The 25,801-nt window shown below is 38.7% G+C and overlaps 1 long non-coding RNA gene across 10 annotated transcripts in view; it reads left to right on the top strand.

Annotated features, from left to right (window-relative positions):
- LOC132007361 (uncharacterized) overlaps nt 1-14,748 on the top strand; it is a 55,981-nt gene extending 41,233 nt beyond the window's left edge. For 6 of the 10 annotated variants that reach the window (XR_009401315.1, XR_009401316.1, XR_009401314.1 and 3 more), the window contains 4 exons: nt 8,168-8,323; nt 10,643-10,696; nt 12,757-12,852; nt 13,713-14,748. This is a non-coding gene — a long non-coding RNA (uncharacterized LOC132007361). Of the gene's footprint in view, nt 1-4,800; nt 4,903-8,167; nt 8,324-10,642; nt 10,697-12,756; nt 12,945-13,712 lie in introns of those variants that run through there. The other 4 variants (XR_009401317.1, XR_009401318.1, XR_009401321.1 and 1 more) reach the window with 4 other exon arrangements.
- The last annotated feature ends 11,053 nt before the right edge of the window (nt 14,749-25,801 follow it).

Here is a 25,801-nt window from a genome sequence, read left to right on the forward strand (position 1 = left end):
ATTTATTTATTTGACAGAGAGAGATGACAAGCAGGCAGAGAGGCAGGCAGAGAGAGAGGAGGAAGCAGGCTCCCCGCTGAGCAGAGAGCCCGATTTGGGACTCGATCCCAGGACCCTGGGATCATGACCTGAGCCGAAGACAGTGGCTTAACCCACTGAGCCACCCAGGTGTCCCTCTTTTTTTTTTTGTGGTGAGTTTTTCAGCCTAGTCATTTTATCCAGATAAGAATATGTGAAGGAGAGAATAAAGTACTAAAAGGGTGGAAAAGACCCCAGAAAAATGTGTGTTAACCAAATCAGAAGAGACCGCAAATCGTAGGGGGATTTATGATTGAGTTCATCTTTTAAAGCATTGTGGTCTGAAAATATGCCTAGTATAATCTCAGTTTTTGGGTAGCTGTGAAGATGTGATTTGTGACCCAGTATCTGATATGTTTTGGAGACTGCTCCATGTACACTCAAAAAGAATGTGTATTTTGTTGCTTTTGAATGAAATGCTGTGAATATAACTGTGACGTCTATCTGGACCAGTGTGTCAATCAAAGCCATTGTTTCTTTCTTGATCTTCTTCTTAGACCATCTGTCTATAGCTATGAATGGCGTGTTAATATTCCCTACTATTATTGTATTATTATCAATGAGTTTCCTTAAGTTTGTAATTGATTGATATATTTGGCTGTTCCCAAGTTGGGGGCATAAATATTTAAAGTTGTTAGATCTTGTTGTTGGATAGACCCTTTTATTATGATATAGTGTCCTTCTTCATCTCTTATTACAGTCTTTGGTGTAAAATCCAGTTTATCTTTCATAAGGATGCTACTCCAGCTTTCTTTTGATGTCCAGTAGCATGATATGTGGCTCTCTACCTCCTCACTTTCAATCTGGAGGTGTCTTTGGCTCCAATATGAGTCTCTGTAGACAGTATATGGGTAGGTCTTGTTTTTTATTCAATCTGATACCCTGTGTCTTTTGATTGGAACGTTTAGTCCATTGACATTCCCTGTAGTTATTGAAAGATGAATTTAGTGCCATTGTATTACCTGTAAAATTACTGTTTCTGTAGATTGTCTCTGTTCCTTTCTGGTCTTTATTACTTTTGGGCTCTCTCTGTGTTCAAAGGATCCCCTTTAATATTTCTTCCAGGGATGGATTAGTGCTCATGAATTCCTTTAGTCTTTGTCCTGGAAACTATCTCCTTCTGTTCTGAATAACAGCCTTGCTGGATAAAGTATTCTTTGCTGCATGTTTTTCCCATTTAGCACATTGAATATAACATGCCAGTCCTTTCTGGCTTGGCAGGTCTCTGTGGACAGATCTGCTGCCAACCTTATGTTTCTAACTTGTAGGTTAAGGACCTCTTGTCCTGAGCTGTCTTCATGATTTTCTCATTGTCTCTGAAATTTGCAAGCTTCACTCTTACATGTCAAAGTGTTGACCTATTTTTATTGATTTTGAGGGGGGTTCTCTGTGCCTCCTGGACTTGAATGCCTGTTTTCTTCTCCATATTAGGAAAGTTCTCACTCTTTATCTTCTGGGACCCCTATTATCTGGATATTATTTCACTTTATGGTATTGCCGATTTCTTGCAGTCACTCCGCGTGATCCAGTAGTTGTTTTTTCCTTTATTCTCAGTTTCCTTATTTGCCATCATTTGTCTTTTAGATCACTGACTCATTCTTCTGCCTCATGTATCCTCACCGTTAGAGCCTCCATTTTTGACTGTATCTTAGTAATAGCATTTTCAATTTCAGCCTGATTAGATATTAGCTCTTTTACTTCTATAGTAAGGGATTTTCTAGTGTCTTCTATGCTTTTTTTCTTAGCTCAGCTAGTATCTTTATAATCATTGTTTTGAATTTTTGGATTCTAGTTCTGACATCTTACTTATATCCATATTAATTAAATCCCTGGCAGTGAGTACTTCCTCCTTTTCTTTATTTTGGGGTGAGTTTCTCTATCTTATCATTATGTCCAGAAAATAATAGAAGAAAGAGAGAGAAAAGACAAAAATAACAAGGCCAGAATTGTAGAAACAAAACGAACTAGAAGAAAGCATAAACAAAACAAGGTAAGAAAAAAATAAAGCAAGAAGTAAAACAGAACAAAACAATAAACCAGATCTTGGGTATATTTTGGTCAGTTGTTAAAAGAAACTAGATCCCAAAATAGGAAAGAAAGTAAAACTTATAAATATATACAAAAATAAAATAAAAGACAATGGAAAGAAACAAAAAATAAAAATATATATATATGTGTGTGTATGTGTGTATATAATGTATACATAAAAATAAACATTAAAAAAGAATAAGAGATAGAATTGAGAAAGTAAATAAATAGTTGGAAAGAAAATAAAACCAAAAGACTAAAGAATAATAATAAAACCTGTGGGAATTTGTAATACCTGGCTAGGTAAGTTTTAATAAACATATGCCTCCCTGGGTGAGACTAGTTGAAAAGCAAAGAACGAGTGTCCATAAAACTTCGCCTTTTTAAACGGTTTTGGACTAAAAACAGCTAGATTGTTATTGCGGCTCAATGTACCCATCCAGGGAGTAAATCCTTAGGAGAAAGATTTATCTTTGGTGGTCACGTACTCCCTGCCTGCATGTGCATCAAGAGCACAGCTCATTCTAATCACATGATACTCCCCTATATCGCTGACCTGATTATTAAACCTTTGCACTCCTTTTTGTTTCTCTTATTCCTTTGATATACTGATAACATTCCTAATAAAAGTGGAGGCAGCGCTTAGCTCGGGCCTTTTGCCACTAGAGCATCTGGTCCCGTTGCCCTCTCCTTTCTTCTACTTAGGTGTCTGGAGTGATCTTTTCATTTACTGCCTCAGGATTTGCTGGCCAAACCTGAGACCTGGCCAAAAACCATGTCCGCTATATACCTTTTTCCCCAAGGGCTGAAATTTTGCAGTTCTCTGATCAGCAAACTCGGTACTAGCTGATTGTTCCTGCTGGTCTTCTGGGAGGTACCTGTGTGCTGATTCTTGATGCCCTTGCTCTGGTGGAATTGCATCCCCCTTGCCAGGGGGCCAGGTTCAGTGCAAGAGGCTCCAGATTGCAATATGTAGCGCAGTTTTGCTCCCTGATGGCTTTTGGCACAGAGGTGTGGGATGAAAATGGTGAGGCCTTGATCTCTAGCTCTGGAGCCGAAAGTTCGTGCTCCCCACTCTTCAGTGAGCCCTCACAGAAAAGCAGTTATCTTGTCTCTCTGGTTTCTGTCCAAACTATTTTTCCCCAGCCTGTGACTGAGAATTTTTATCTCAGGCACACAACTGAGTTTCAAGTCTCCAAACTTTACAACTCCTGTGGCATGGACCTGCGCTATTCCTCCCGGGTAAATGTGCTTCTGCATTTTACCGGGCCCCTGCTCTGAGAGCAGTCATGCAACCATGCACTGGTTCTCAGTTTATGGCAACACCAAGCAGAAAGCTGGTGCCTAGACTCACTGTTTACAGTTGGCTTCCCCACTCTGATGCCTGGCATCACTGCCACACTCAGCTTCCCCTCCCCCTGTTCTTATGACCCCAGGGATCCTGATACCTCACTTTCCCACCTGGTTTTCTGCCCTGTTTCACCACCTGAGAACCTTTAAGCCAGAGACATGCCCCACTGTAGCAGACCTAAAAGTTCTGATTTTATGTTCCACTGCTTATAATACTTGACAGTAGCCTCCTTAAGAAGGTTCCCTCCCCTTGTAGTATCCTCTCACATCCCACCCCAGATTCATGTCTCCACACCTCCTACATTGCAAAAAGTGGTCACTTTTCTATTTTTAGAATTGTAGCACGATTCTTTTCTTAGATCTTTGATTGATTTTGTAAGTCTTCAAAATGATTTGATAACTATCCAGTACAATTCCTGGGACCAGATGAACTTAGGGACCCCTACTCCTCTGCCATCTTAACTCTCTAAATGCACCTTGCTTTTTTCGCTTAATGATGTATCTTGGATACCATGCTATATCCCTACAGAGAAGGAGTCTTCATTGCTTTATTTAAATAATTATTAAGTTAAAACACACATAAATTTACCATCTTAACCATTTTTATATTTTTTAAGATTTTATTTATTTATTTGACAGAGATCACAAGTAGGTGAAGAGGCAGGCAGAGAGAGAGAGAAGAGAGGGGAAGCAGGCTCCCCGCTGAGCAGAGAGCCCGATGCGGGGCTTGATCCCAGAACCCTGGGATCATGACCTGAGCCAAAGGCAGAGGCTTTAATCCACTGAGCCACCCAGGCGTCCCAATCTTAACAATTTTTAAGTTTATAGTAGTGTTAACTATATGCATATTGTTGTGCAACAACAACAATTATAGAACTTCCTCATCTTATAAAACTGGAAACTCTGTTTCCATTGAACAATGCTTTCTCCTTCCTCGAAGACCCTGCCAACCACCATTCTACTTTGTGTTTCTATGAATTTGACTACTTTAGACACTTGTATCTGTGGTATCATGTTGTATTTTTATCTTTTTGTGACTGGCTTATTTCACTTAGCATAATGTCTTTAAGGCTCATCAATGTAGTAGCATATGACAGGATTTCCTTCTTTTTTAAGGGTGAATAATATTCTATTTTATGGATATGTCACATTTTGTTTATCCATTGGTAGTTGGACAGTTGCTACCTCATCGTTATTGTGAATATTGTTTTGGTGAAAAATAGTACAAATACCTCTTCAAGATCTCGTTTTCGGTTCTTTTGTATCTATACCCCAAAGTAGAACTGCTGGATCATATATTAATTGTATGGATTTTTGAAAAGATTTCATTTATTTATTTGACAGAGTGAGAGAACACAAGCAGGGGGAGCAGCAGAGGGAGAAGGAGAAGCAGGATCCCTGCTGAGCAGGGAGCCTGATGTAGGGCTCAATCCCAGGACCCCAGGATCATGACCTGAGCCAAAGGTAGATGCTCAACTGACTAAGCCACCCAGGTGCCCCTAATTGTATCTTTTAATTTTTGAGGAACCTCCATACTGCTTATGATAGGGGCTATAAACCATTTTACATTCTCACCAACAGGGCACAGGCTTCTAATTTCTTTACATCTGTATCAATACTTGTTATTTGCTGTTTTTTAAATAGTGGTCATCCTAGTGAGTGTGAAATGATATCTTATTGTGGCTTTGATTTGCATTACCCTGATGATCAGTGATGTTGAACATCTTTTTATAGACTTCTTGGCCATTTGTATATCTTCTTTGAAGAAATGTCTACTCAAGTCCTTTGGCCATTTTTTAAATCTAGTTATTTGTTTTGTGTTGTTGACTTGTAGGAACTCTGTACATTCTGGATATTAACTCATTATCAGATACATGATTTGAAAATATTTTCTCAGGGCACCTGGGTGGCTCAGTGGGTTAGGCCACTGCCTTCGGCTCAGCTCATGATCTCAGGGTCCTGGGATCGACCCTGCATCGGGCTCTCTGCTCAGCAGGGAGCCTGCTTCCTCCTCTCTCTCTGCCTGCCTCTGTGCCTACTTGTGATCTCTCTCTCTCTGTCAAATAAATAAATAAAATCTTTAAAAAAAAAAAAGAAAATACTTTCTCTCACTCAGTATGTTACCTTTTCAGTCTGTTATTTCCTTTTGCTGCACAGAGGTTTTAAAAATTTTTAAGATTTCATTTTTAAGTAATCTCTATACCCATTGTGGGGCTTAAACCTACAACCTCAAGATCAAGAGTACGTACCACCAATTGAGCCATCCAGGTGTCCCAGAAGTTTTTAAATTCGATGTAGTCTCATTTGTCTATTTTTGTTTGTTTCCTGTACTTTCAGTGTCATGAAGAAATCATTGCCAAGTCCACTGTCATGAAGGTATTCCCCTATATTTTATTCTAGGAGTTTTATCGTTTGAGGTTTTTAATACATTTTGAGTTAATTTTTCTATATGGTGTAAGTTAAGGGTCCAGCATCTTTTTTTTTTTGCATGTGTATAGCCAGTTTTCCCAGTATCATTTGTTGAATTGACTATATCTTTTCTTCATTGTGTCACCTTGACAACCTTATCAAGGATCATTTAGCCATATATGCAAGGGTTTACTTCTGGGCTCTCTAGTCTGTTTGGTCTATATGCCTGTATTTATGCTAGTGCCCTACTGTTTTGAGAACTATAACTTTGTAATATGTTTTAAAATCAGGAAGTGTGAAGCCTTCAACTTTGTTTCTCTTTCTCAAGATAGACTTTCCCAAGTTTTGCCTATTAGCAGGTCCTTTGAAGCTCCAAATGAAGGTTAGGATTATTTTTTCTATTTCTGCAAAAGATGGCATTGAGATTTTGATAGTGACTGCACTGATTCTGTAGATCACTTTGCGAAATATGGATATTTTAATAATTTTAAGTCTTCCTGTCCATGAACCTGAGATGTCTTTCCATTAGTTTGTATCTTTAGTTTTCATCCATGTCTTGTAGTTTTCATCGTATAAGTCTTTCACTTCCTTGATTAAGTTTATTCCTGAGTATTTTATTATTTTTTGATATCACCTAAAGTAGAGTTGTTTTCTTAATTTCTTCTTCTGATTGTTTACTGTTAGTATATAAAAATTCAAGTGACTTTTGAAAGTTGATTTTATATCCTGTAACTTACTGAATTTGTTTATTCTAACAGGTTTTTTTTGGTGAAATCTTTAGGATTTTCTACATGTAAGATTATGTCATCTGTGAGCAGAGATAATTTTACTTTTCCTTTCCAATTGGGATGGCTTTTCTTTCTTTCTTTCTCTTTCTTTCTTTCTTTCACCTAATTATTTTGGCTAGGACTTCTAATACTATGTTGAATAGAAGTAGTAATAGTTGGCATTCATGCCTTTTCCTGATAATTGAAGGAAAGGCTTTCAGTTTCTCAAGGCTGAGTTCAATGTTAGCTATATGCTTTCTATATACAGCCTTTATTATGTTGAGGTGATTTCTTTCTATTCCTAGTTTGTTGAAAGTTTATCATGAAAGAGTTTGGATTTTCTCATGTTTCTTGTGCATCAGTTGAGATGATTACATGAGATTTTTTCCTTTTATTCTGTTAATGTGTGATATATTACATTGACTGATTATCATATGTTGAAATGTCTTTGTGTTTCAGAAATAAATCCCAGTTGGTCACGTTTTATATATATATATATATATACATATATATATATATATACACATATATATGTACATATATACACATATATATGTGTGTGTGTATATATATATATTTTTCCTCTCTGGTGTATATTCTTTTTAATGTGCTATTGAATTTCATTTGTTAGTATTTTGTTGAGCATTTTTACATCAATATTCATCAGAGATATTGTTCTGTAGTTTTCTTGTATCTCTGTCTTGTTTTGGTGTCAGAGTTATGCTGGACTCATACAATGAGCTTGGGAATATTCTCTCCTCTTCAAATTTTTGGAAAGTTTGAGGAGGATTGGTGCTACTTTTTCTTTAAATATTTGGCAGAATTATCCTGCAAAGCCATTTGGGCCTGGTTTTTTTTGTTTGTTTGATTTTTTTTTTTTTTTTTGGTTGGGAGTTTTTTTTTGTTTTTGCATATTTTAATTAATTAATTAATTAATTAATTTTATTTTTTATAAACATATATTTTTATCCCCAGGGGTACAGGTCTGTGAATCACCAGGTTTACACACTTCACAGCACTCACCAAAGCACATACCCTCCCCAATGTCCATAATACCACCCCCTTCTCCCAAACCCCCTCCCCCCAGCAACCCTCAGTTTGTTTTGTGAGATTAAGAGTCACTTATGGTTTGTCTCCCTCCCAATCCCATCTTGTTTCATTGATTCTTCTCCTACCCACTTAAGCCCCCATGTTGCATCACCACTTCCTCATATCAGGGAGATCATATGATAGTTGTCTTTCTCTGCTTGACTTATTCCCCTAATTCTTTTTTAAAAAATTTCTTTATTTTAGTGAGAAATCACAAACGGAAGGGGCAGAGGGATAGGGAGAGAGAATCTGAACCAGACTCTGCACTGAGCATGAGCCCAAGAAGCTCCATCTCATGACCATGAGATCACGATCTCAGCCAAAACCAAGAGTCAGATGCTTAATCGACTGTGCCACCCTGGTACCCCCAGATTTCATTTTTAATGGCTGAATAATATTCCATTGTATATGCATATATATACACATTTTTCCCTCTTTTGTTTTAGATTTTATTTATTTAACAGAGAGAGACTATGAGTGTGCAGCAGAGGGAGAAGGAGAAGCTCCCCACTGACCAAGGAGCCGGATGCAGGACTTTATCCCAGGACCCTGGGATCATGACTTGAGCTGAGGATGGACGCTTAACCAACTGAGCCATTCAGGTGCCCTTTCCCTCATGTTTTTTTATACTTGCTTAGTACTCTAGGATGTAGATGGAGTACCCTATGGTACCTCTCCCCCCAGTACCCTATGGGGAGACATTTGTCTTATTTCTTATCTTCTGCTATTGTGATTGTTTTGCTAGTCATGGCCCTGTACTTATGCTTTTTTGTCTTTTTGCATATATCTTTGGGATAGAGTCTTAGGAGAGAAAGTGCTGGTTCCAAGAGGAAATAGTCTAGTAATTTTACTAAATAGTATCAAATCCCCTTAATATGAATTATAATATTTTACATGGTTGTTGGCCTTTATTTCTTTAAATACTTTTTATCCATACACCCTTTCTCCTTTCTTTCTAAGATAACCATGACACTAATTTCAGATTTTTGATATAATCTCACAAGTCCCTGAGTCATTGTCTTTTTTCTTTAGTCTCTTTTCTCTCCATTGCTCAAATTGGGTACTTCTTATTGTTGTGTATTCAAGTTCATTGATTCTTTTTATTTTCCTCTTCATTCAGTTGTTGAGTCCATATACTGAGTTTTAAAATTTTCAGTTATTGTGTTTCAGGTCTAAAATATTTATATTGTTCTTCATATATATTGTCTGTTTCTTTCCTGAGAATTTCTGTCCCTTAATTTATTTCAAGTATAATTATAATTACTCTTTGAAACATTCTGAGAATGACTACTTTAAAATCCTTATCAGATAATTCCAACATCTGCGGCATCTTGCTGTTTTTATATGTTGACTGTCATTTCTCATTCAAGTTGAAATTTTTATGGTTTTTGAAGTAGTGGGGTATTTTTAAATTTTCTTTATGTTATATGTATGATTTGGTAGCATTTCTTATTCCTATAAGAAGTTACGTGGGGATGATGGGAAAGAGGATGCAGATCATCTTCTCTTTACTTTTTACTTCATCTTCTCATAAAATTTTTATTTGATCTTTAACTTTTGAATCTTTTTTTTAATTAAAAGATTTTGACATTTTGTTTGTCGTCAATGTCAAAAAACAATGTCTGTTTTGACATTGGAATAGCTGGCCCCACTCATTTCCAGAAAGGAAACAGTACAGAATAACAGAGTATGAAGATGGGTAAGCTCTGCAGCTGACTGGGAACAGGAGACCTACATCCAAAATATCAGAAAAATTCTTGCCCACAGGACTGTGGGTAGCTACCTCCTCTTTGCTGACCTCAGCCCTGACACAGAAAAAGATTATCTACTCAGTGGATAGGGACATGGGCTCTGTGGAGTGTGATTTAAATTTGGGCATGTTTAATTGCTGGTTTCATGATCTTCATAAAGCAAATTATAAGTCTTCAGATCTATGAAACCCATATGTGTTGTATATACATTATATATACATGCATAGTGAATATAATGGGAGGAAATGAACATATGTGACAATATCTTTTTTTAGAGAAGGAGGAGGAGAGAGAATGGGTAGGGGAAGGGTCAGAGCAGGCTCCATGTCCAACATGGAACCCAATGTGGGGCTTGGTCTCAACACCGAGATCTGACCTGAGCCAAAATCAAGAGTTGGACGCTTAACCCACTGAGTCACCTAGGTGCCTCTGACAGTATTTTTTTTATATTAATAGGTGGTTGGTTTGCTGAATAATTATGCATCACTGGAATTAACTGTGCTTTCCGAAATTTTCAAATTGATGTGTATTGTTGCTTACAGCATATATAAACCATTTAATGGTGATTGTTATGGTATTTCACACATACAAAAAGTTATAGAAATCATATAATGGAGTTTGGTACTCATATTAATAAATAAAGCATTACATATCTCATTTGAATTCTTTTCTGATAGCATTAGTCTCCTTCTAACCCAGGCATAACTACTAGCAAAACATTGGATTTTTCATTCTTAATACTTTTCTCTGTAGTTTTATTACATATGTATATATTCTTTACAAAAAATACGGTATTATTTTGTTGCATATGTTTACCCATAGATGCTTGGCTATCTCACAGAAATTAAACAGGAAGAAATATGAGAAAAACAAATCCACATTCACATTTTAGCAGTGTGACCTGCCCTATCAGCGTCCTTGCTATATGTGTTTTCTTTCTAAGCTTCTAAAATGGACACACCCATTTTCTCAGTTTATATGTTATAAAGAGCATGAATAGATTTTGAACATACTGTTTTCAGTAACTTTTTTGTGTGTGATGTTCAAAGTTTTAGTTTGTTAGGTGCCAGCCACTGTGAAATAGTACCTGAATATGTCCTGAATGCAGAACATCTTCTTGTTTATCCAGGCTTAATTTTCTGGCTTTAATCCTCTCTGTTACTCATCTAGGTTTGTAGATCTGGAATCTAATCTGGGCCACTCTGGTGAAAGAAGACAGTGATTGTAAGGAGTTTGTTTTCCTGTGTACAGACTAATGACCAAATCCTTGGGTTGGTTTAGGGATGCATCCCATTCTGAACTTGAGCTGATTTCAATTACAAATGCTGGGCAACTGTATATTTTCCTTTCCTTTTACTATTTTAATGCTTGGCTAACCAGGAGGCTAAACCCATGAGCCTGCTTTCCATTCAGGGGGGTTTTATTTGGGAGTTAAGAGAAGCATGTTGTGAAAATACTTTTGTCTCATGACCTTTGCTAAATCCTGGGAGGTAGAAACATTGTCTGTCTGTAGAATGCAAGGTTTATATGAGCAACATGCTTGCTCTTCCCTAGGCATCTATAATTTTCCCAAAGACACCCAATTAGAACAGTCATGTGGTAGATTACTAAATTAGTTCTAAGACCATTCTATTACCTAATTCCCGAGGGTTAGTGATATTACGTATTCTGATCCTGAACCACTTTCTTATGGGAAGGGCTGAGGGTATATATTTCTTTTACTTCCAAAATCAAGACATTTTTACTTATTATTATTATTATTATTATTATTATTATTTAAAGATTTTATTTATTTATTCACTTGACAGACAGAGATCACAAGTAGGCAGAGAGAGGAAGAGAAGCAGGCCTCCCGCTGAGCCCAGATCCCCATGCGGAGCTTGATCCCTAGACCCTGGAAACATGACCTGAGCCAAATGCAGAGGCTTTAACCCACTGAGCCAACCAGGCGCCCCCCAAATCAAGACATTTTTTTTCCCAAATCAAGACATTTTTAAAAGAAGATTTATTTATTTATTTTAGAGAGAGGGAGATCATGAGTGGGGGGCAGGGCAGAGGGAGAGAGAGTGAGTGAGAGAGAGAGAGAGAGAGAGAAGCAGACTCCTTGATGAGCATGGAGCCTGACCCGGTGCTTGATTTCACAAACCTGAGCTGAAATCAACAGTCATATGCTTAACCAACTAAGCTACCCAGGTGCCCCTCAAGTCATTCTTGTTGTAGATAAAAATGCAAAATGTAGGAGATGAAAAGATTGTTAAGAACCCTTAGAAGTCTACTATTCATGAGTAACCACTGTTATCATTTGAATATATGTTTTTTCAGAAATTTTATATGTTACTGTATATTTAAGAACAAAAATGAAATTATATCTACTTAACAGTTTTGTAAATGGCTTTTTTACAATAAATATGTTATAAAGATCAATCCATGCCTATCAGTGTACATCCATATAGTAATAAAAATGACAGTAGAATCTCTAATGCATTCTGGTGTGATAATAATAATAAGAAAGGTTAATATTTCTGACTTCCTCAGTGCCCCACACTGGTGTCAGGGCTAAGCTTTCACTTATTTCAACCTCACCACAGCCTATAAAGAGGAGCTATTGTTGCCAGACTTTAAAATCAGGGAACCGAGGCACAGTGAGGACAGGGCTAGTAAGTCATTAGGCTTATATTAGAACACAGGCTTGTGGCTCCTGAGTCACTTCATCCAACCAGTAAATGATACTGCCTCTCATATGGTAAGACTGTCAACCTTACTTTTAATCCGGGTGAAGAAAAATGAAACAAACTAGGGTACCATGTTTTTCCCCAGTTAACTAAGCAGAGATCTGAAGTATTGATAATAATTATTGTAGTTTGGAATTTGGGGAGCTGTGTCCTGTTTTACTGTAGAAGGGGCTCCCCCAGTATCTTCTTTCCTGTCCTGTGCCTTTGGGATGTCCCTGTTCTAAAGCTGACAGCTTTCCTATAGATGGGCTGAGACTGCTTAAATTTTACTGTTGTTTCATTGTTTTGTGTAATTGTAAGAGTATTTATTACAAGGCATTTAGTATAGTAAAAATTAGATAGCAGAAAAAATACTAACAATTAACGTAAAAAGAGAATAATTTTATCCTCAAACATAAGCACCAGAAGAAAAGTCCTGCTAAGATTTTCATCTGTGTTATATCCTTTCAGAAATTTTCTTATGCTGGTATTTATACATTTATGCACATATGCATTTATTTAGTTTTGTAACCTGCTTATCTTTTCAAAAGATTTTATTTATTTATTTGACAGAGAGAGCATGTGCACTAGCGGGGGAACGGCAGGCAGAGGGAGGAGAAGCAGGCTCTGCACTAAGCAGAGCCCAATGTGGAGCTCGATCCCAGGACGGTGGGTTCATGACCTGAGCTGAAGGCAGATGCTTAACCAACTGAGCCACCCAGGCGCTCCGACCTGCTCACGTCTAACAATGTACCTCTAAGGTCATTGATTGTGAATAAAGATTAGTACATATCATATGGATAGTAGAGATAATAATGGCCAACAAAGACAGTGACTGAGAAATTAAAATGACTAAGAGGTATTATGTAGCAAGTACCTTATATGTATTGAGTCATTTATGCTTACAGAACTATTATGAGTTAGATATGGTGTTAATCCCCATTTTTACAGATGAAGAGCTGAGGTACAGAGAGTATAAGGATTTAGCCCAGGACTACATAGTTAGGGAGTAGTACAGCTTGGATTCGTACAGCACCTCATGATCTAGAGCCTGGAAACTGTCAGATTTGTTAAGTGACAGAAACAGTTTGCACAAGCATGAGTGTTTTAGGTGTTCATTAAAAGCTATATTTATATATTTATATTTTTATACAAAATTAGTGTACCTAGTGACAAAACGTGGCTTGTGACCTTAGTGAGGCCATGTTCATTGCAGTCATGGGGACAGAGCTATAGTGCAGTGGAAGGAGGTATTAGTGGGAAGTAAAGAATGTTACCAAGGAAGGTAAGAAACTCTTTTTGGAATTTTGATGAGGAGAGCAAGGAGGGATTTTTAGAAATCTTCAGTTCTTTGAAATTTGAGTGAGTTTAAAAGTTAATAGGGAGGAACTAGCCCATCTCAGATTTAACCCTTGAGTTTGCCCATATACTCATAAGCTCAATATATATTTATTAGTTACTAGTGAATGGAGGAATAGATAATGGTGTATCAAAGAAATGATAATAATTCTTGGATTTTTGTCTCCTAGGAAAGCAGTAAATGGCTGGTAGCTTGGTATGGTGTGGCTGAATAATGTACTGGTGACTTCAAGATGGATCCAGAATTTTTCCATAAATGTATTAAGATATGGAGCAGTCCAGGAGCAGTAGCTAGGCAAACAGCATAGCATGCTGCCCTGGTGCCATTTCCCACTGAGCGCATGAGGTGAATCAAAGACAAGCCTGTCTTCCCAGCATGGAGGCCTGCATTAGGTTCTGTTGAGCAGAACCTAATGATGGTGAGCAGCTATAATAAGCTTCAGAAATATCCAGGAAAGTAGATCACCATCCATCCCCAAACCTTTGAACTCAAGCCATGTCAGAGACATATTTGTTCATCTCCTCTACATGTCCGTAACCTCATTAGGGGAAACAATGAGAAACAACTTTTCATGAAACCTGCCTTAGCCCTGAGGCTCAGCCAACCCCTACTGCCAAATCACAACATTTAAAGGGCCAAGCAATCCCCCTACGTGTTGTATTCTCTGGGCAGGTTTTCTCACCCCTTGGGACTGCTCTGTGACAAAGGAATCAGGTATCATGAGTCTTATTTCACAGATGACCAAGCTCAGGCTGATAGAACCTAAGTCGTCACTCCAGGTCTGTGGCAGGGTGGGAATGAAGTTCCATCTCTTGCCCTCCCTAAAGGACACACAGCAGCCTCCCTCTTAGAAGATGGGCTTTCAGGGCTAGAGAAATGGTTGGTCACAATTTCCTGCTACTCTCACCCCTGAGTAACCCAGTCAGAAACCCATTTGGGTAATGAAGAAGACAGAGGAGTTGAAATCCCATCCCTTGTGCCCACAGATCTGACTATGCATATGTCAGGCTACATGTAGTGGCTAATCCCTGAAGTGCTGAATCAGGCTGTCCCAGCATAGATGGGACAGATGATCTAGAGGGAGAGAAAGTGATATGTGTGGAACTGCATTAAGTAAATACACATTCTGTTTCATTTTTTTTTAATTTTTTATTTTTTATTGATTCACAGACCTGTACCCCTGGGGATAAAAATATATGTTTATAAAAAATAAAAAATAAAAAATCATTTTTTTAAAAGATTTTTATTTATTTATTTGTCAGAGAGAGAGCGAGCGAGAGCGAGCACAGGCAGACAGAGTGGAAGGCAAAGTCAGAGGGAGAAGCAGGCTCCCTGCGGAGCAAGGAGCCCGATGTGGGACTCGATCCCAGGACGCTGGGATCATGACCTGAGCCAAAGGCAGCTGCTTAACCAACTGAGCCACCCAGGCGTCCCTGTTTCATTTATTTAATCCTAACAGCTGTTCAAGTTACCTATCATTATGACCATTATTCAGATCAGAGTACTGACTTGGTGTTGTCTAATTAGTCAGGGAGATAACTTTATTATCTCCTGATCAGCAACTCACTCTGGAATTAAAATATTTTTCCATTTTGCTTTGAGGTCCATAGGGAAGTATAAATGGTTTGTTAACTTTGCTTATAGTTTTTCTGTACTCGTGGACATTTAGATTGCTTATATTTTTCTTTTCTTTTTTTTCTATTTCATGCAATACTGTATCAGATGATCTCTTACCTCCTTACTTTTGCACATATTAAAAAATTTCTGTGCATTGCATTGCTTAATGATCTTCCCTGGGGCTTCATTTCAGTAGTTTAAACTCCCTCAAAAAGTGAGTGTTCTCATTTAAAAAAAAAAGATTTATTTAAGAGAGAGCATATGCAGGGGGTAGGGGCAAAGGGAGAGAGAGAGAGAATCTCAAACAGACTGGTGCAGAGCCCGAGATGGGGCTTGATCTCATGACCCGGAGATCACAACTTGAGCTGAAATCAAGAGTCAGAGGCTTAACCAACTATGCCACACAGGTGCCCCAAGTGTTCTCATTTCTTACCCACCTCTATACTTGTTCATAATATTTAAATTGGTCTCTGTGTTTCCATTTCCTTGACTCCTACTGAAATTGAATCTCCTTCTCTCTTCCTCTACCACACACATGCAGACACACACACACACACACAGAGCCATTTTCACATTTTTATTTGTGAATTTTAAATTTTTATTCATTTTTCTCCATATATTTTTTACTTTTATTTTTTATTTATTATTGAAGTGTAATTGTCACATCATGTTATGTTAGTTTCAGGTCTACAACATATTAATTCCACAATTCTATACATTACTCAGTGCTCACCACATTAAATGTGGTCACCATACAATGTCATTACAGTATTATTGATTATATTTGCTATACTGTACTTTTCATCTCTGTGACTTTTATTTTTTTTTCTCTAAATTTTTATTTATGTTCCAATTATTTAACATGCACTGTAATATTAGTTTCAGGTATAGAATTTAGTGATTCATCACTTACACACAACACCCAGTGCTCATCACAAGTGCAGTCCTTAATCCTCATCACCTGTTTAACTCATCCCCCCCACCCAGTAGCCATGTGTGTTCTCTATAGTTAAAAGTCTCTTTCTTGGTTTGCCTCTATTCCCCCCATGTTCATATATTTTGTTTCTTAAATTCCACATAGGAATGAAATCATACAGTATTTGTCTTTCTCTGACTGTCGTATTTCGATTAGCAAAATAGACTTTAGCTCCAACCACATTATTATGAATGGCGAGATTTTATTCTTTTTGATGGCTGAGTAATATTCTATTACACACACGCACACACACACCCCACCCCACCCCACCCCACCCCACACCACACCACATCTTTATCCACTCATCAGTTAATGGACATTTGGGCTCTCTCCATAGTTTGGCTAGTGTTGATGATGTTACTATAAACATCAGGGTGCATGTGTCCCTTCCAATCTGTATTTTTGTATTCTTTGGGTAAATATTACTAGTACAGTTGCTGGATTGTAGGGTAGTTCTATTTTTAACTTTTTGAGGAACTTCTGTACTATTTTCCAGAGTGGCTGCACCAGTTTATGTTCCCACCAATAATGCAGTAAGGTTCCTCTTTGCATCCTTGCCAACACCTGTTGTTTCCTAACTTGTTAATTTTAGCCATTCTGACTGGTATGAGGTGATATGTCATTGTAGTTTTGACTTGTATTTCCCTGATGATGAGTTGTGTTGAGCATCTTTATGTGTGTCTTTTGGCCATTTTTATGTTTTCTTTAAATGTTCATGTCTTCTGCTGAAACATTTTCTTAAATTGGATTATTTGTTTTTTTGGGTGTTGAGTATTTTAAGTTCTTTATATATTTTGGATACTAACCCTTTATCAGATATGTCATTTGCAAATATCTTCTCCCATTCTGTAGGCTGCCTTTTAGTTTTGTTAGTTGTTTCCTTCGCTATGCAGAAGCTTTTTATCTTGATGAAGTCCCAATAGTTTGTTTTTACTTTTGCTTCCCTTGCTTTTAGAAACATGTCTTGCAAGAAGTTGCTATGGCTAATGTAAAAGGGGTTACTGCCTGTGTTCTCCTCTAGGATTTTAATGATTTCCTGCCTCACATTTAGGGTATTTTGTAACTGGAAGTTTCATAACTGTGAATGGGGAGGTGGACAAAATAGATGAAGGGAATTAAGAGGTACAATTTTTTTTTCTGTATTTAATATATATCAGATGGTAGGTAATAAAAGGATATTTAGATGATTTCATTTGCATTCTTTAAATTATTAGTGATTTAGAACATATTTTCTTGTGATTATTGACCATTTATTTGCTTTTCTTCAACTGTGAACTCTTTATACATTTTGTCCATTTTGCTTTTTTATTATAGGAGCTCTACATGCATTAATGGTAATACTCTACTGATTCATGGATTTGTGATTTCAATCAGTTTTTATTGGGTGGGTACTATTTGCCAGAAATTCCAGTGAAAATCCATGTCCCAGATCCCTCATCTGAGACCTAAATGCTTTCATTTGCTGAAAAGGCCCACTTGGAGAAAGTATACTAGTGTCCATACATGCACAGCTTGTCAAGAAGAGCATGTGCAGACAATTCAGAAACACTTATCTCTAAGCTTTGCATGGCTACAAAGTAAAAAGGATGCATTGTGTTATATGAGGAGAATACCGCCTCAGGATTAGGATTTCTGTGATCTTTACACTTAGGGCAAGATTTTTAAAAACTATGTAATATTTCTTAGTTTGCCTTTTCTCATTTATAAAACAGAAACCCTTTATAGTTGATATGAGATAACTGTTGAGGAAAAAAAGCAAAATCAAAACTATCACCCCATTTCACTTTATTTCATATACTTTCCCATCCCACCTTTTTTTTTTTTTTTTTTTTTTTTTAGAGAGGGAAAGTGGGGGAGTGACAGAGGGGAGAGGGAGAGCATCTTTTTTTAAAAAATATTTATTATTTATTTATTTATTTAACAGACAGAGATCACAAGTAGGCAGAGAGGCAGGCAGAGAGAGAGCGGGAAGCAGGCTCCCTGCTCAGCAGAGAGCCTGATGTGGGGCTCTATCCCAGGACCCTGGGATCATGACTGGAGCTGAGGGCAGAGGCTTAACCCACTGAGCCACCCAGGCGCCCCAAGAGGGAGAGAATCTTAAGCAGACTCCACAACCAGTGTGGAGCCCAATGCAGGGCTTGATCTCACAGCCCCAAGATCATGACCTGAATGGAAATCAAGAGTTGGATGCTTAATTGACTGAATCACCCGCGTGCCCCTTCCATCCCACTTTTAATCTTCTGCGTTAGTCTCTCAAAAATAGTATGTACAGCATAACTCTGAGAGAAGAGGCTCTGCAAAAGGACCCTGTAATAGAACACTGGGAACACTCTGGGTAAGTCCTTTTCCCTGTGCTCATGTTTTTTGGATAAAAGCTTTCAGACAAGACTAGAGGTAAATGGAATTCCATTTAGGAAAGCACTTTTGGGGCACCTGGGTGGCTCAGTCGGTTAAGCAGCTGCCTTCAGCTCAGGTCATGATCCCAGGGTCCTGGGATTGAGTCCCACATCCAGCTCACTGCTCAGAGGGGAACCAGATTCTCCCTCCGCCTGCTGCTCCCCCTGCTTGTATGTACGTATTCTCTCTCTCTCTGTCAAATAAATAAATGAAATCTTAAAAAAGAAAGAAAGCACTTTTGAGACCTTAGTTGGGAGGGAAGGAGCAGTGATTTCCAGGTAATTATTTCCAGTCTTCACTGCAGCTGTTGTCATACTCTGTATTAGGTGAACTCAGTAAGTTTTTAGAGTGTTTTATAATTGAACGACCATTTGTGCATGGTCATAGAGTGGTTGGAACTTAAAACTCTCACAAAAAGCAGGACTCCTGACCTCAGGAAACCCGGGAGGACTCGATGTCCCTGAATTCAAGCTACCATTTTGTCTCATGTGTTTCCCACAAAATTCTAGGGACGCAGAGGATGTGATTGCCCCACCATTTTAGATCTAGTAAAATGACACTGTACAGAGAGGTTGAGGAACCTGGTTGGAGGTCACACTGCTACTGAGACTAAAAGCAGAGACTGCAACCTTATATGTTCAAATGTAGACTACATGATACTCAGCTGCACATCACACAATGAAGAAAATCTTGGTTTCCTGTTCATCTCTTTCACTTCTGAAACCTGTATTTTTGTTTATGATTCCAAGATGCTGGTGCTGTCTGTATTTATGCAAGTCAGTGAAGCTGTTTCAACCACAATTTTCTATTCTGTAAAAACAAGGAGTGTGAAAGGAACACAGGGAAATTTTTGGAAGTGCTGGATATGTTGAGGACCTTGGTTGTGGTGTTTGTGCTATGGGTATATGCATAGGTCCAAGCTCATGAAAATGTACACATTAAATGTGTGTAAATTTGTATGTATCATTTATACCTTAATAAAGCTAAAAAAACCCAAGAGAATATGTTTAAGATATTTTTGAAGGTAGGGGGCTCAGACAACATGATTCAAGGAATATGGATTCTCTGAGAGGGATGAGGGTCATGCTGAGGATGAACACTTGAAGGAGCAAGCCCCAAATATGTAGAGACTGGGAGAACAGAAACTTTTGGTAAACACTGACAACTCAACCTAGAAAGAGGTTGTAGTTATTGACATCCCCACTAGCAATAACAGGACTGCAGGCTTCCCCACACGCACACCCACATTGGGAATCCTCAACAGTTTGTTATACTTTGCTGACATAATAAGTAGAAAATCTATCATCATCATATTTAACTGAATATTAAGATTATTTAAAAAGCTTTCCTACTATACAAAAGACTCTGTTAACCATTATTGTCATTATTTTTCCATGCAAAGGGGTCCAGTTACATATGCAGCCTAACAATGAGCAACAGCCACAAAGGCCTGCAGGTTCTCCTAGTACTACTGTTGGCTAGTAGGCTCCAGGATCTGTGTGTGAGTGTTTGTGTAGCCTCTGGGGGTTCCTAATTACAGTATGTATGCCTAGAAGGAGATTGAGAAAATCTCTCTGTGATACATTTTGAATTCAAGTTTGGGGAGGAGCTGGAGCTGCTCTTCCTTGAGACTTTGAATGACACAAGAACTGAACCACAGCATGTTTCTGAGCAGACTGTAATCCCACACCCTTGAAGGATGGCAAGACTGTCTTCCTGCTTGGGGCAGGATCCCTCCAGGACCTGTGCGGCAGTCTGCCTAAATCTGCCTATGAACCCTGAAGTTGAGGGCTCCCATCTTACAGCCCTCACTTGCAGAGTCCTGAGAAGCTGTGTTTTCTCAGCTACTCAACACTACCAGTTCGTCAGTTGAATGAAGAGTTCTATCCTGATGCAAAAATCTCTAACTTCCCAGCACATGTTTGACATCTCCTGCATCCATCCATGCATCCAATCAACAGGCATTAGCACCAAACTACATCATTGCTTTGGTTAAGTTTCAGGCTGCTCCAGAATAGAAACAAGGAAGTAAAATGTGGAAAGGGTCAAGTGGTAAGTTCAGATAGTAGATTTTTAAAAAAAGATTTTATTTATATGACAGAATGAGAGAAAGCACAAGCAGTGGGAGCAGCAGAGGTAGAGGGAGACACAGGCTTTCCATTGAACAGGGTGCCCAGTGCAGGGCTCAGTCCCAGGACCCTGGGATCTTGACCTGAGCGAAAGGCAGACACTTAACCAGCTGAGCCACCTGGGCGCCCCTTTAGGTGGTAAATAAGAAAAGATGGCTCCTTCCCAGTAAGCTTTCAGTCTGCTCAAGTTTCCTCTAGTTGACAATTTCAAATGCAGTTTAATACCATGAACCCTTCTCTATTCCTCTAGTTTCTGTCCTCTTTACATATATTTTCCCCTTCGCCCCAAAGTCTTATAGAGAATTCTTTTTTTTTTTTTAAGAATTTATTTAGAGAGGGGCACCTGGGTGGCTCAGTGGGTTAAGCCTCTGCCTTCTACTTTGGTCATGATCTCAGGGTCCTGGGATGGAGCCCCGCATCGGACTCTGCTCTGCAGGGAGCCTGGTTCCACCTCTCTCTGCCTGCCTCTTTGCCTACATGTGATCTCTTCCTCTTGTCAAACAAATAAATAAAATATTAAAAAAAAAGAATTTATTTAGAGAGAGAATGCATGTACAAGCATGGCAGGGTGGGACAAAGGGAGAGGGAGAGAGTCTCAAGCAGACTCCATGCTGAGCATGGAACCCGACTCGGAGCTTGATCCCATATCCCATGAGATTGTGACCTGACCTGAAATCAAGAGTTGGACACTTAATGGACTGAGCCACCCAGGTGCCCACCCTATAAAGAATTCATGAATCTCAACTTATATGCCCCACACTTCTCCAGTTCAGACTTTATCCTTCATCTAACAGAGCTCTGTTCCACCATGCTTCCATGGACATTAACCTTGGCAAGGTCAACAACCACCTCTTTGTCACATTTATAGAACAAGGTTGTTGAAATGAAGGTTCAAAGGAGACAAGTAGCTACTTCTCCAGGAGGTATTTCTGTCCTAAGGACAGAATTCATTTACTTGTGTATAGACAAGGATTATGTTGCAGTGCTACTAGTTACCAAAAAAAGTTGTAAAATACCTTCTATAGAGTCAGATAATGTGAATGCTGTGCTTTGGACAGCAGGCTTTCAAATAAAAGCTTTTCACACTTCTTACATCCTGTATTTTTGTTTCATTAAAATAGATTTTGTAAATAAATTTAGTATATGTTACAATTTTTTATGGTCACTTTATTAAACTGTCTTATCTGTTATTTCTTTCTCAACTGATTTCCAAGTATGCAATAAAATAATCTAAAATTATGTCTCAGACTCTGCCATGCTTAAATGTATTGTCTAAAAACATTGGTATACCACAATTAGACAGTATAATGGTTCTGAAATGTAATAGTGGTGATAAATCTTTTGTAGGTTCCTGTCTCTAAAATACTTACATTTCACCACAGAAATAACATTTTTGGGATATATCCTTCCAGTAAAATAATACCTTTATAATAAAAATATACATGAATCCATATTAATATAAGTGAATTAATAAATAGGAGAGGAGATTTAAAAAATTTCTTTTTTATTGAGGTATAGTTGACATATTAGTTTCAGGTGTACAACAGTGATTTGACCATTCTATACATTATGAAATGCTCACCACAATAAGTGAGTTACCACCTGTCACCATAAAAAGTTATAACAATATTATTGAACCTTTTCTTGTGCTGTACTTTTCATCCCTGTGACTTATTTATTTTACAACTGGAAGTTTGTGGGCCTAGTGGCTTGGTCAGTTAAGCATCTGCCTTCAGCTCGGGTCATGATCTCTGTTTCCTGGGATGGAGTCTCAAACTGGGCTCTCTCCTTGCTTAGTGGAGAGTCTGCTTCTCCCTCTCCCTTTGCCCCTCCCCCTGCTCATGTGCATACTCTCTCTCTTTCTCTCTCTCTCACTTACTCTCAAATAAAAAAAATATTTAAAAAAATAACTGAAGTTTGTGTCTTTTTATCCCCTTCACCTGTTTTGCCCATACCACTCCCCCCATAAAACACTCTGGCAATCAACAGTTTGTTTTCTGTATTTGTTTGTTTGTTTTTTTTTGCTTGTTTGTTCATTTGTTTGATTCCACATTTACATGAAGTCATACAATATTTGTCTTTGTCTGACTAATTTCACTTAACATAATACCCTCTAGGTCCATCCGTGTTGTAGCAAATGGCAAGATTTAGTCCTTTTTTATGGTTGTGTAATATTCCATTATATATACACATGCCACATCTTTATTCATTCAACTATCGACACCTAAGTTGCTTTCAAATCTTGGGTATCATAAATAATTCTGCAATAAACAGGAGTGCATGAATTTTTTCAAGTTAGTGTTTTCATTTTCTTCAGCTACTTACCAAGAAGTGGAATAACTGGGTTGTGTGGTATTTCTATTTTTAATTTTTTGAGGAGCCTCCATACTGTTTTGGACAGTGGCTGCATCAATTTACATTCCCACCAAAAGTGCACAGGAGTTTCTTTTTACCCATATCCTTGTTAACACTTGCTATTTCTTATCTTTTATGACTATTCTGGTTTGAGATAATATCTCATTGTGGTTTTGATTTGCATTTCCCCAATGATTAATGATGTTGAGCATCTTTTTAGGTGTCTGTTGGCATGGATGTCTGGATGTCATCTTTGGAAAAATGGCTTTTTGGTCCTCTGTCCATTTTTAATCAGATTATTTGTTACTCCCTTTTGCTACTGGAGATACATTTTCTTTAGCAGATAGCTCAAAATAATATGTATAAATACCTTCCCTCCATGAGTTGAAACATTCTGCCTCCTGCACCTGAGGGCAAGGAAGACTTAGTGATTCACTTCTAAGGAACAGAGCAGGTGAATGAAAAATGCATACTGTATAATGGGGAAACTAGACAAGTACCATCTTAGCCCAGCGATGAAGGTGAACATCTCCGATTTAAAAAAAAAAAATTATTTATTTGTCAGAGAGAGCACAAGCAGGGGGAGCAGCAGGCAGAGGGAGAGGGAGAAGAAGGTTCCCCGCCAAGCGGGGAGCCCAATGTGGGGCTTGATCTCAGTACCCTGGAATCTTGACCTGAGCTGAAGGCAGATGCTTAATCTGCTGAGCCACCCACGTACCCCTCTGATTTTTTTTTAAGAGAGCATGAAATTTATTAAATGTAAACTACAAAAATAAAACCACCAAAATCGGGACCCAGTGAGCCCCCACCCCAACCCCCATAAAAACATTTCACATACACACACAATAGCTAGCAAAGACTAAAAGGATGCAAAGCTTCCCATGCGACAGATGCTCAGCTGGAGAAGGTTGATGACTAGGTCAGATAAGCCCATTCCTGGAGGAGCCCACTGTTGGCTCAGTCACAGCACTAGGCCCCAAACCCCAGGCTTCTGGCCCAGTGGTTGATGGCAGGGCATCCCTGAGCATGTGATAGGCTGCAGGCTCTGGGTGGGAGGCAGACCACAGTGATGTTACATGAATATTACATTCTCCTAAATATGTGATGAGAAGGGCACTTCAACTCTGGTTTTCTTTCTCAAAACCAAAAATTACGGTCCAATCAAGAGAAAAATAAGACTATGCATGTACTCCCCAACACTGTCACAGGCATGAAAACAGTCTGACAGTTCCTCAAATGGTTCAACAGAGAGTTATCAAATGACCCAGCAATGCCATTCCTGGGAGAAAAGACAACATATGCCTACATAAAAACTTGTACATGAATGTGTGGAGTATTAGCCAAAAGTGGAAATGTGTGTGCAGTTCAGGCTTCTGTCACAAGATGGCACCAACGCACCACTGTCATCAAATTTCTAAGCTGTGCCTGCAAGGAGTAAGTAAGTAAGTAAGTAAATAAATAAGTAAATAAATAAAATCTTTAACAGAAAGAAGGAAGGAAAGAAGGAAGATAAGGAAGGAAGGAAGGAAGGAAGGAAGGAAGGAAGGAAGGAAGGAAGGAAGGAAACTGCCTTAAGACACAGCCTATGAACTTATGTGTCGAATGATTGAAAAAAAACTGATGGATGTAAAAGAAGACTGTAAAAACATATACTTCAGGACCTGAGAAGATGAAATAGTGCTCCTTGACAATGGGCAGCAGGTAGGTGAAGAGCAGGGCAGGGCAGGCAGGAGGTGCCAAAAAAGATGGGGTATTGAAGTGTGATCTGGGGTTCTGTGTCTAGTGTCCTGGACAGGGAATGGTAGGGGGCTGGGAGAAGAAATGGGCAGTTTGTAGAGGGATGGGATAATGAAAGATGAATACCCTGTCCTCTTGGAGGTAACTGCCTCTACACTATGGATCAGTCATCCTACACTGATGAGGGAAGAGCAAAATCAGTAAGTGTGATGTAGATTTGGGGTCAACAGCAGATGGAATTGCTATGATAAACATGTCATTTTTCTACACAGAATTGGTAATACACTAAAGAAACCATTCCAAGTGTTAAAAAGTAAACCACAGGCCCCAGGTGGTGTCACTAGGTTAAGGCCCCAAGTCAGTAAACCAAGACCCAATACCCAACCTAACTGCATTTCCAACCTCCCAGAAAGGTAAGCTTTAACCAGTGAACATGGGAATTTCTCAGTCAGCACTAGGAATTTATTGGTGGACCCCTCCTCTTCCCTTAGGAGCACGACCTTGCCTAAAACAATACATTTTTCTTTTCTAAAAAAAATGATTTTATTTATTTGTCAGGGAGAGAGAGAGAGAGAGAGCAAGCAGAGAGAGCCACAGGCAGAGGAAGAAGCAGGCTTCCCACTGAGCAAGGAGCCCAATGTGGGACTCCATCCCAGGACTCTGGAGTCATGACCTGAGCTGAAGGCAGACTCTAAACTGAAAGAGCCACCCAGGCATCCCAACAGTACATTTTTTCTCTAATAATTTCCTTTTTTCTGCTCTCTCGCTCTCTCCCTTTAACAAACCTTTCTCTCTCTTACTCTTTTTTTATAGTCCTTTAGAGTTTCCCTCTATTTGCTAGATGGGATGCTGCCTGATTCATGAACCGATTAATAAACCCAGTTAGATCTTTAAAATTTACTTGGTTGAGGGGCGCCTTGGTGGCTCAGTTGGTCAAGTATCTGCCTTCTACTCAGGCCATGATTCCAGTGTTCTGGGATTGAGCCCCACATGTAACCCCACATCTAGCTCCCTGATGGTCATTTGGGCGGGGGGGGGGGGGGGGGG

This window comes from Mustela nigripes, chromosome X (genome assembly GCF_022355385.1).
Source record: "Mustela nigripes isolate SB6536 chromosome X, MUSNIG.SB6536, whole genome shotgun sequence".
In the NCBI taxonomy this organism is placed as follows: domain Eukaryota; kingdom Metazoa; phylum Chordata; class Mammalia; order Carnivora; family Mustelidae; genus Mustela; species Mustela nigripes.